The 13,713-nt window shown below is 30.0% G+C and overlaps 1 protein-coding gene across 1 annotated transcript in view; it reads right to left on the bottom strand.

Annotated features, from left to right (window-relative positions):
* The window catches only part of fancm (FA complementation group M), a 72,496-nt gene that overhangs the window by 16,388 nt on the left and 42,395 nt on the right, over positions 1 to 13,713 (bottom strand).

Raw genomic sequence — 13,713 nt, 5'->3', positions numbered from 1 at the left:
CACTGATGATAGAGAAGGGCAGATACAGACAGACAGACAGCACTGATGATAGAGAAGGGCAGATACAGACAGACAGACAGACAGACAGCACTGATGATAGAGAAGGGCAGATACAGACAGACAGACAGACAGACAGACAGACAGACAGACAGACAGCACTGATGATAGAGAAGGGCAGATACAGACAGACAGACAGACAGACAGACAGCACTGATGATAGAGAAGGGCAGATACAGACAGACAGACAGACAGACAGACAGACAGACAGACAGACAGCACTGATGATAGAGAAGGGCAGATACAGACAGACAGACAGACAGACAGACAGACAGACAGACTGAGCGACCACAGCCTGATGATAGAGAAGGGCAGATACAGACAGACAGACAGACAGACAGACTGAGCGACCACAGCCTGATGATAGAGAAGGGTAGATACAGACAGACAGACAGACAGACAGACTGAGCGACCACAGCACTGATGATAGAGAAGGGCAGATACAGACAGACAGACAGACAGACAGACTGAGCGACCACAGCCTGATGATAGAGAAGGGCAGATACAGACAGACAGACAGACAGACAGACAGACAGACAGAGCGACCACAGCCTGATGATAGAGAAGGGCAGATACAGACAGACAGCACTGATGATAGAGAAGGGCAGATACAGACAGACAGACAGCACTGATGATAGAGAAGGGCAGATACAGACAGACAGACAGCACTGATGATAGAGAAGGGCAGATACAGACAGACAGACAGCACTGATGATAGAGAAGGGCAGATACAGACAGACAGACAGCACTGATGATAGAGAAGGGCAGATACAGACAGACAGACAGACAGACAGACAGACAGACAGACTGAGCGACCACAGCCTGATGATAGAGAAGGGCAGATACAGACAGACAGACAGCACTGATGATAGAGAAGGGCAGATACAGACAGACAGACAGCACTGATGATAGAGAAGGGCAGATACAGACAGACAGACAGACAGACAGACTGAGCGACCACAGCACTGATGATAGAGAAGGGCAGATACAGACAGACAGACAGACAGCACTGATGATAGAGAAGGGCAGATACAGACAGACAGACAGACAGACAGCACTGATGATAGAGAAGGGCAGATACAGACAGACAGACAGACAGACAGACAGACTGAGCGACCACAGCCTGATGATAGAGAAGGGCAGATACAGACAGACAGACAGCACTGATGATAGAGAAGGGCAGATACAGACAGACAGACAGCACTGATGATAGAGAAGGGCAGATACACACAGACAGACAGCACTGATGATAGAGAAGGGCAGATACAGACAGACAGACAGCACTGATGATAGAGAAGGGCAGATACAGACAGACAGACAGCACTGATGATAGAGAAGGGCAGATACAGACAGACAGACAGACAGACAGACAGACAGACAGACTGAGCGACCACAGCCTGATGATAGAGAAGGGCAGATACAGACAGACAGACAGACAGACAGACTGAGCGACCACAGCCTGATGATAGAGAAGGGCAGATACAGACAGACAGACAGACAGACAGACTGAGCGACCACAGCCTGATGATAGAGAAGGGCAGATACAGACAGACAGACAGCACTGATGATAGAGAAGGGCAGATACAGACAGACAGACAGCACTGATGATAGAGAAGGGCAGATACAGACAGACAGACAGACAGACAGACTGAGCGACCACAGCCTGATGATAGAGAAGGGCAGATACAGACAGACAGACAGACAGACAGACAGACAGACAGAGCGACCACAGCCTGATGATAGAGAAGGGCAGATACAGACAGACAGACAGCACTGATGATAGAGAAGGGCAGATACAGACAGACAGACAGCACTGATGATAGAGAAGGGCAGATACAGACAGACAGACAGCACTGATGATAGAGAAGGGCAGATACAGACAGACAGACAGCACTGATGATAGAGAAGGGCAGATACAGACAGACAGACAGCACTGATGATAGAGAAGGGCAGATACAGACAGACAGACAGACAGACAGACAGACTGAGCGACCACAGCCTGATGATAGAGAAGGGCAGATACAGACAGACAGACAGACAGACAGACTGAGCGACCACAGCCTGATGATAGAGAAGGGCAGATACAGACAGACAGACAGACAGACAGACAGACAGACAGACAGACTGAGCGACCACAGCCTGATGATAGAGAAGGGCAGATACAGACAGACAGACAGCACTGATGATAGAGAAGGGCAGATACAGACAGACAGACAGCACTGATGATAGAGAAGGGCAGATACAGACAGACAGACAGCACTGATGATAGAGAAGGGCAGATACAGACAGACAGACAGCACTGATGATAGAGAAGGGCAGATACAGACAGACAGACAGCACTGATGATAGAGAAGGGCAGATACAGACAGACAGACAGACAGACAGACAGACAGACAGACAGACAGACAGACTGAGCGACCACAGCCTGATGATAGAGAAGGGCAGATACAGACAGACAGACAGCACTGATGATAGAGAAGGGCAGATACAGACAGACAGACAGCACTGATGATAGAGAAGGGCAGATACAGACAGACAGACAGCACTGATGATAGAGAAGGGCAGATACAGACAGACAGACAGCACTGATGATAGAGAAGGGCAGATACAGACAGACAGACAGCACTGATGATAGAGAAGGGCAGATACAGACAGACAGACAGCCTGATGATAGAGAAGGGCAGATACAGACAGACAGACAGCACTGATGATAGAGAAGGGCAGATACAGACAGACAGACAGACAGACAGACAGACAGCACTGATGATAGAGAAGGGCAGATACAGACAGACAGACAGACAGCACTGATGATAGAGAAGGGCAGATACAGACAGACAGACAGACAGACAGCCTGATGATAGAGAAGGGCAGATACAGGCAGAGCTGATGCCCAGAGAGGGCAGGTTATGCCCGTACTGTAACCAAGGACAAATAGAAACAGAGCTGCACTTCTTAACCACCTGCCCTCATTATAATAACATTCCAAAACACTTCTTTCCCAAATTTGAAATGATTTGTCCCAACTTCAAAAAGAATGATGCACAAGCTCAATATTTACTTGAACAAAGAGACAAAATACATCAAATCCTGCCACAAACAGAGGGAAGAGTCGACCAAACAGTGATGCACCCATTTACACACACACACACACTACACACCACACGCACGCACGCGCACGCACACACACACGCGCTCACTCACACTCACTCACACACACACGCACACACACACGCACACACGCACGCACACACACGCACGCACACACGCACACGCACACGCACTCACTCACACACACGCACACACTCACACACACGCACACACTCACACACACGCGCTCACTCACACTCACTCACTCACTCACACACGCACACACACACGCACACGCACGCACACGCACACACACGCACACACACGCGCGCGCGCTCACTCACACTCACTCACACACCAATGAAAGTATATACACTGTTAATTATTATTATTATATATATATATTATAATTTTTATTTTTTTCCCCACATTTGTTCAATACAGAATTTGTTCTACTGTTATTTTTCATGCTCATATAAATGCTTTGGCAATACAATGTACAATTTGTCATGCCAATAAAGCTCATTTGAATTTGAATTTGAGAGAGAGAGAGAGAAAACAATAACAAAAAAAAAAAAAAAGTTTTGGTATCATTGTGAAGAAAATATTTAAAAACATTTTATGATATAAATAATGATAAAGAGACTCTCAGCCCAAGAAAATGCTGAATAACCACAAAACGAAAAAATATTTTTTTCTGATTTTACATGTGAGTCGGTGTAAATAATGTGGCTCTGATAAACTGCTTTTGTTTTGTTCTCAATCATGTCGACTGTATCTGAGGAAACATTTGTGTTGATGCGACAAATCAATCAAAAGTTCCAACATTACAAATATAATGTATCATAGTGTCCAAAAACATCTCCAAACAAATAAAAGATAATAATTGTACATAAGAACTAATTACACATGCAAACACAACAATGACTAAAGGTTTGCATAGCATGCACACATGATTTTAGTCATGAGATTTCACAGAATGAGTTTCATTCTGTGTCATTTGAGTCATCATTGAGTCTGTGTCGTGTATTTGGCGCCATCTCCTGGTGGTCATATGTAACATTGTGCTTCATGTGGATTATCTAATGATCTATACATCTGATTATCTTGTGTGTGGACTCCATTGAAAGATAATCACAGACTCTAAATAATGATATGTCATATTTTATGTTCTGTTTATCTTTAATGAAGTTATAAGGGAAAACGCTGCATATAAGCAACTCCAACATAATAGTCAAAGACATATTTAGCTGTTACTCACTATATTTTTATCTGTGAGTAAAACAAATATCTGGTTGTATTTTACTCTTTAAGATCTTTCATACAACATATGACACATGAATATTTGATCAGTTTAATGTTTGTACTGATTGCAATAATACGTACCATACAATTATTTTTTGTGTAAATTATCAAAACGTAACACTTCTGATTTATCTGCAAATTTCAAACACTTGTTCAGTTTTGGTCATAATGTTACATGCATTGGAAAGAAGAGCTTCTAATCTTTCAATGACACCTGTTGTGTGTTGGTCAAGACTGTTATTAATATTTTGACTTTTCTTTTGTCTTTCCCCATATGACCTTAATTGTAAGTGCTCTTATAAAATTATAATCTTCATATTTCTGCCTTTAAACCCTCCAAAAATGTACCCCATTGACTTCCATTTATTTAGTTAAAAAAGGGGACGAGTGAAATTGTATTTGTGTGGTAATCAACATTATGGTACAAATGCTTGTTAAGTAACTTGTATTGAAGCTGGAATATTCCTTTAACCGGACAGCTCATGCTGCTGATCTCAAAATGGCCAAATATCAGTAGACTAGTGGAGTTTATCACTGATATAATAAAAACCTCTGAACACTCGTGTCGTATCTTTACAGAGTATTTATAGTTTTATTAAACAAATAGAAAACTGTATTACTGGTTTAATATTTAATTTTTTGATCCATCAAATGGAGCATTCAGGGCTGAAAATAGCAATGAGGTCATCATGTGACACATTCCTCCCAAATGATCATGTGATAAAGGAATCAGACGGAGAATACAGAAGCTGTGTGTAATTGTGATGTTTGGTCTGAACTAAACAAATAATTTTCATATTGCAAAGGACACATTTTTAACTCGTGCATTAGTTTGAAAGATTTGGTCTATTAATGAACTGTGAGTCACTGCAGTAGCACTCAATGCTCAGAGGTAATTCATCAGATCTTATGTTATTTGATGTTTATTATCTGCGAGCAGATCATTAAGGTTGCGGCTCTTCTGCGATTGTTTTGACAAGAAGCACAAATGAGACTTCAGATAATAGAGCATCTGATAATGAGTGTCTCCATCATCTGTTGGTGCACATGTATCTCAGAATGACCCACTTCTGTGCTTATGTAACAGTTCTGAGAAGCATTATATAATGGACTTTCTACAGTGTGAGACAGATCCATCACTCTTTATTACACCAGCGACACTTTCACTCAACTGAATCTCTGATTGACACTCTAACATCACATCAAACAGATCTAACGAGTCATCATGAGTCTTTATATTAAATCTGATGTGATCAAACACTCACTGAACATCAGAGATTCATCATCAAAACATTTTCAACTGTCCTTCAGTATATACATGTGATTATATATTATAATTACAGATGTAGATTACAGATGATTATAGAAGTAGACTATAGATTATGATTATATATAGAGATTACAGATGGTGATTATATATAGATGGTGATTATAGTTTGTAGATTATAGATGATTATAGATGGTGATTGTAGATTATGATTATATATATAGATTATAGATTATATATATATATATATATATATATATATATATATATATATATATATATATATATATATATATATATATATATATATGGATTATAGATGGTGATTATAGAAGTAGATTATAGATTATATATATGGATTATAGATGGTGATTATAGAAGTAGATTATAGATTATGATTAAATATATAGATTATATATGGTGATTAGAGTTTGTATATTATAGATGGTGATTATATATGGATTATAGATTGTGATTACAGATGTAGATTATAGATGATATTAGATGGTGATTGTAGAAGTAGACTATAGATTATGATTATATATATAGATTATGTTTAAATATATAGATTATATATGGTGATTATATATAGAGATTATAGATGGTGATTAGAGTTTGTAGATTATAGATGGTGATTGTAGATTATAAATTGTAATTACAGATGTAGATTATAATTATAGATTATGATTATAGATGATTATAGATGGTGATTATATATAGAGATTATAGATGGTGATTAGAGTTTGTAGATTATAGATGGTGATTGTAGATTATAAATTGTAATTACAGATGTAGATTATAATTATAGATTATGATTATAGATGATTATAGATGGTGATTATATATAGAGATTATAGATGGTGATTAGAGTTTGTAGATTATAGATGGTGATTGTAGATTATAAATTGTAATTACAGATGTAGATTATTATAGATGATTATAGATGGTGATTGCAGAAGTAGATTATGGATTATGATTATATACATAGATTATATTTGGTGATTATAGATTATAAATTGTAATTTCAGATGTACATTATAATTATAGATGATTGTAGAAGTAGACTATAGATTATAGATTATGATTATAGATGGTGATTAGAGTTTGTAGATTATAGATGGTGATTACAGATGTAGATTATAGATGATTGTAGAAGTAGACTATAGATTATGATTATATATATAGATTATAGATGGTGATTATAAATGTAGATTTAAAATTGTGATTATAGATTATAAATTGTAATTACAGATGTAGATTATAGATGTTTATAGATGGTGATTATAGATTATAAATTATAATTACAGATGTAGATTATAGATGATTGCAGAAGTAGATTATAGATTATATATAGATTATAGATTATATATATAGATTATAGATGGTAATTGTAGAAGTAGATTATGAGTATATATACAGATTATATATATATAGATTATAGATTATATAAATAGATTATAGATTATATATATTGATTATAGGTAGTGATTGTAGAAGTAGATTATGAGTATATACAGATTATATATAGATTATATATATATATAGATTATAGATTATATATATAGATTATAGGTGGTGATTGTAGAAGTAGATTATGATTATATATATAGATTATAGATGGTAATTGTAGAAGTAGATTATGATTATATATACATTATAGATTATATATATATAGATTATAGGTGGTGATTGTAGAAGTAGATTATGATTATATATATAGATTATAGATGGTAATTGTAGAAGTAGATTATGATTATATATATAGATTATAGATGGTAATTGTAGAAGTAGATTATGATTATATATACATTATAGATTATATATATATAGATTATAGGTGGTGATTGTAGAAGTAGATTATGATTATATATATAGATTATAGATGGTAATTGTAGAAGTAGATTATGATTATATATACATTATAGATTATATAATATAGATTATAGGTGGTGATTGTAGAAGTAGATTATGATATATATATAGATTATAGATGGTAATTGTAGAAGTAGATTATGATTATATATACATTATAGATTATATATATATAGATTATAGGTGGTGATTGTAGAAGTAGATTATGATTATATATATAGATTATAGATGGTAATTGTAGAAGTAGATTATGATTATATATATAGATTATAGATGGTAATTGTAGAAGTAGATTATGATTATATATATAGATTATAGATGGTAATTGTAGAAGTAGATTATGATTATATATACATTATAGATTATATATATATAGATTATAGGTGGTGATTGTAGAAGTAGATTATGATTATATATATAGATTATAGATGGTAATTGTAGAAGTAGATTATGATTATATATACATTATAGATTATATATATATAGATTATAGGTGGTGATTGTAGAAGTAGATTATGATTATATATATAGATTATAGATGGTAATTGTAGAAGTAGATTATGATTATATATACATTATAGATTATATATATATAGATTATAGGTGGTGATTGTAGAAGTAGATTATGATTATATATATAGATTATAGATGGTAATTGTAGAAGTAGATTATGATTATATATACATTATAGATTATATATATATAGATTATAGGTGGTGATTGTAGAAGTAGATTATGATTATATATATAGATTATAGATGGTAATTGTAGAAGTAGATTATAGATTATATATATATATATAGATTATAGGTGGTGATTGTAGAAGTAGATTATGATTATATATATAGATTATAGATGGTAATTGTAGAAGTAGATTATGATTATATATATAGATTATAGATGGTAATTGTAGAAGTAGATTATGATTATATATATAGATTATAGATGGTAATTGTAGAAGTAGATTATGATTATATATACATTATAGATTATATATATATAGATTATAGGTGGTGATTGTAGAAGTAGATTATGATTATATATATAGATTATAGATGGTAATTGTAGAAGTAGATTATAGATTATATATATATATATATAGATTATAGGTGGTGATTGTAGAAGTAGATTATGATTATATATATAGATTATAGATGGTAATTGTAGAAGTAGATTATGATTATATATATAGATTATAGATGGTAATTGTAGAAGTAGATTATGATTATATATACATTATAGATTATATATATATAGATTATAGGTGGTGATTGTAGAAGTAGATTATGATTATATATATAGATTATAGATGGTAATTGTAGAAGTAGATTATGATTATATATACATTATAGATTATATATATATAGATTATAGGTGGTGATTGTAGAAGTAGATTATGATTATATATATAGATTATAGATGGTAATTGTAGAAGTAGATTATGATTATATATACATTATAGATTATATATATATAGATTATAGGTGGTGATTGTAGAAGTAGATTATGATTATATATATAGATTATAGATGGTAATTGTAGAAGTAGATTATGATTATATATACATTATAGATTATATATATATAGATTATAGGTGGTGATTGTAGAAGTAGATTATGATTATATATATAGATTATAGATGGTAATTGTAGAAGTAGATTATGATTATATATACATTATAGATTATATATATATAGATTATAGGTGGTGATTGTAGAAGTAGATTATGATTATATATATAGATTATAGATGGTAATTGTAGAAGTAGATTATGATTATATATACATTATAGATTATATATATATAGATTATAGGTGGTGATTGTAGAAGTAGATTATGATTATATATATAGATTATAGGTGGTGATTGTAGAAGTAGATTATGATTATATATATAGATTATAGGTGGTGATTGTAGAAGTAGATTATGATTATATATATAGATTATAGATGGTAATTGTAGAAGTAGATTATGATTATATATACATTATAGATTATATATATATAGATTATAGGTGGTGATTGTAGAAGTAGATTATAGATTATATATATATAGATTATAGGTGGTGATTGTAGAAGTAGATTATGATTATATATATAGATTATAGATTATATATATAGATTATAGGTGGTGATTGTAGAAGTAGATTATGATTATATATATAGATTATAGGTGGTGATTGTAGAAGTAGATTATGATTATATATATAGATTATAGATGGTAATTGTAGAAGTAGATTATGATTATATATACATTATAGATTATATATATACAGATTATAGGTGGTGATTGTAGAAGTAGATTATGATTATATATATAGATTATAGATGGTAATTGTAGAAGTAGATTATGATTATATATACATTATAGATTATATATATATAGATTATAGGTGGTGATTGTAGAAGTAGATTATGATTATATATATAGATTATAGATGGTAATTGTAGAAGTAGATTATGATTATATATACATTATAGATTATATATATATAGATTATAGGTGGTGATTGTAGAAGTAGATTATGATTATATATATAGATTATAGATGGTAATTGTAGAAGTAGATTATGATTATATATATAGATTATAGATGGTAATTGTAGAAGTAGATTATGATTATATATACATTATAGATTATATATATATAGATTATAGGTGGTGATTGTAGAAGTAGATTATGATTATATATATAGATTATAGATGGTAATTGTAGAAGTAGATTATGATTATATATACATTATAGATTATATATATATAGATTATAGGTGGTGATTGTAGAAGTAGATTATGATTATATATACATTATAGATTATATATATATAGATTATAGGTGGTGATTGTAGAAGTAGATTATGATTATATATATAGATTATAGATGGTAATTGTAGAAGTAGATTATGATTATATATACATTATAGATATATATATATAGATTATAGGTGGTGATTGTAGAAGTAGATTATGATTATATATATAGATTATAGATGGTAATTGTAGAAGTAGATTATGATTATATATACATTATAGATTATATATATATAGATTATAGGTGGTGATTGTAGAAGTAGATTATGATTATATATATAGAATATAGATGGTAATTGTAGAAGTAGATTATAGATTATATATATATAGATGATAGATTATATATATATAGATTATAGATGGTAATTGTAGAAGTAGATTATAGATTATATATATATAGATTATAGGTGGTGATTGTAGAAGTAGATTATGATTATATATACATTATAGATTATATATATATAGATTATAGGTGGTGATTGTAGAAGTAGATTATGATTATATATATAGATTATAGATGGTAATTGTAGAAGTAGATTATGATTATATATACATTATAGATTATATATATATAGATTATAGATGGTGATTGTAGAAGTAGATTATGATTATATATATAGATTATAGATGGTAATTGTAGAAGTAGATTATGATTATATATACATTATAGATTATATATATATAGATTATAGGTGGTGATTGTAGAAGTAGATTATGATTATATATATAGATTATAGATGGTAATTGTAGAAGTAGATTATGATTATATATACATTATAGATTATATATATATAGATTATAGGTGGTGATTGTAGAAGTAGATTATGATTATATATATAGATTATAGATGGTAATTGTAGAAGTAGATTATGATTATATATACATTATAGATTATATATATATAGATTATAGGTGGTGATTGTAGAAGTAGATTATGATTATATATATAGATTATAGATGGTAATTGTAGAAGTAGATTATGATTATATATACATTATAGATTATATATATATAGATTATAGGTGGTGATTGTAGAAGTAGATTATGATTATATATATAGATTATAGATGGTAATTGTAGAAGTAGATTATGATTATATATATAGATTATAGATGGTAATTGTAGAAGTAGATTATGATTATATATACAGATTATAGATGGTAATTGTAGAAGTAGATTATGATTATATATACATTATAGATTATATATATATAGATTATAGGTGGTGATTGTAGAAGTAGATTATGATTATATATATAGATTATAGATGGTAATTGTAGAAGTAGATTATGATTATATATACATTATAGATTATATATATATAGATTATAGGTGGTGATTGTAGAAGTAGATTATGATTATATATATAGAATATAGATGGTAATTGTAGAAGTAGATTATAGATTATATATATATAGATGATAGATTATATATATATAGATTATAGGTGGTGATTGTAGAAGTAGATTATGATTATATATATATAGATGATAGATTATATATATATAGATTATAGATGGTAATTGTAGAAGTAGATTATAGATTATATATATATAGATGATAGATTATATATATATATAGATTATAGGTGGTGATTGTAGAAGTAGATTATGATTATATATATAGATTATAGATGGTAATTGTAGAAGTAGATTATAGATTATATATATATAGATTATAGGTGGTGATTGTAGAAGTAGATTATGATTATATATACATTATAGATTATATATATATAGATTATAGGTGGTGATTGTAGAAGTAGATTATAGATTATATATATATAGATTATAGGTGGTGATTGTAGAAGTAGATTATGATTATATATACATTATAGATTATATATATAGATTATAGATGGTGATTGTAGAAGTAGATTATGATTATATATACATTATAGATTATATATATAGATTATAGGTGGTGATTGTAGAAGTAGATTATGATTATATATACATTATAGATTATATATATAGATTATAGGTGGTGATTGTAGAAGTAGATTATGATTATATATATAGATTATAGATGGTAATTGTAGAAGTAGATTATGATTATATATACATTATAGATTATATATATATAGATTATAGGTGGTGATTGTAGAAGTAGATTATGATTATATATATAGATTATAGATGGTAATTGTAGAAGTAGATTATGATTATATATACATTATAGATTATATATATATAGATTATAGGTGGTGATTGTAGAAGTAGATTATGATTATATATATAGATTATAGATGGTAATTGTAGAAGTAGATTATGATTATATATACATTATAGATTATATATATATAGATTATAGGTGGTGATTGTAGAAGTAGATTATGATTATATATATAGATTATAGATGGTAATTGTAGAAGTAGATTATGATTATATATACATTATAGATTATATATATATGATTATAGGTGGTGATTGTAGAAGTAGATTATGATTATATATATAGATTATAGATGGTAATTGTAGAAGTAGATTATGATTATATATACATTATAGATTATATATATATAGATTATAGGTGGTGATTGTAGAAGTAGATTATGATTATATATATAGATTATAGATGGTAATTGTAGAAGTAGATTATGATTATATATACATTATAGATTATATATATATAGATTATAGGTGGTGATTGTAGAAGTAGATTATGATTATATATATAGATTATAGATGGTAATTGTAGAAGTAGATTATGATTATATATACATTATAGATTATATATATATAGATTATAGGTGGTGATTGTAGAAGTAGATTATGATTATATATATAGATTATAGATGGTGATTATATATAGATTATGATTATATGATATATGAATTTATATAGTCTCCTCTAATGGAGAATATTTGAATTTCATGGAGGTATCAGTAAAAATAAAGTCCTAGAAAAGTAAATGAAGGATTATAAACCTTGACTTCTGCCATTAAATTAAAAACTCAATTTAGTGAAATGTCTTGAATGCACATATCTAACTAGCAAGATGCTAACAAGTCTGGAGATCATGTGATGTGACACCAGTCTGTGTAAGATGTCATTATATTAAAAGGATAATATCACATGTGTCTTTACAGTTGTAATATTGTAATCGAGTTTTCTCTGTTGGGTCCTCTTAATATTTAAGATTTTTCCTAACTGAGTGCAAGTTCTATTTATAACTTTTAAAATATAAAGAAGAATTAAAAATGTAACTGATCAAAAGTCAGTTCTGCACATCGGTTATCGGACATGTAAACATACAAATAATCGGGTTGATATTGGTTGTAAAAATCAATATCGGTCGTTCTTTAGTAAACACAGT

Source organism: Xyrauchen texanus, chromosome 16, assembly GCF_025860055.1.
Source record: "Xyrauchen texanus isolate HMW12.3.18 chromosome 16, RBS_HiC_50CHRs, whole genome shotgun sequence".
Lineage (NCBI taxonomy): Eukaryota > Metazoa > Chordata > Actinopteri > Cypriniformes > Catostomidae > Xyrauchen > Xyrauchen texanus.
This window is presented reverse-complemented; position numbering and strand designations above follow the sequence as displayed.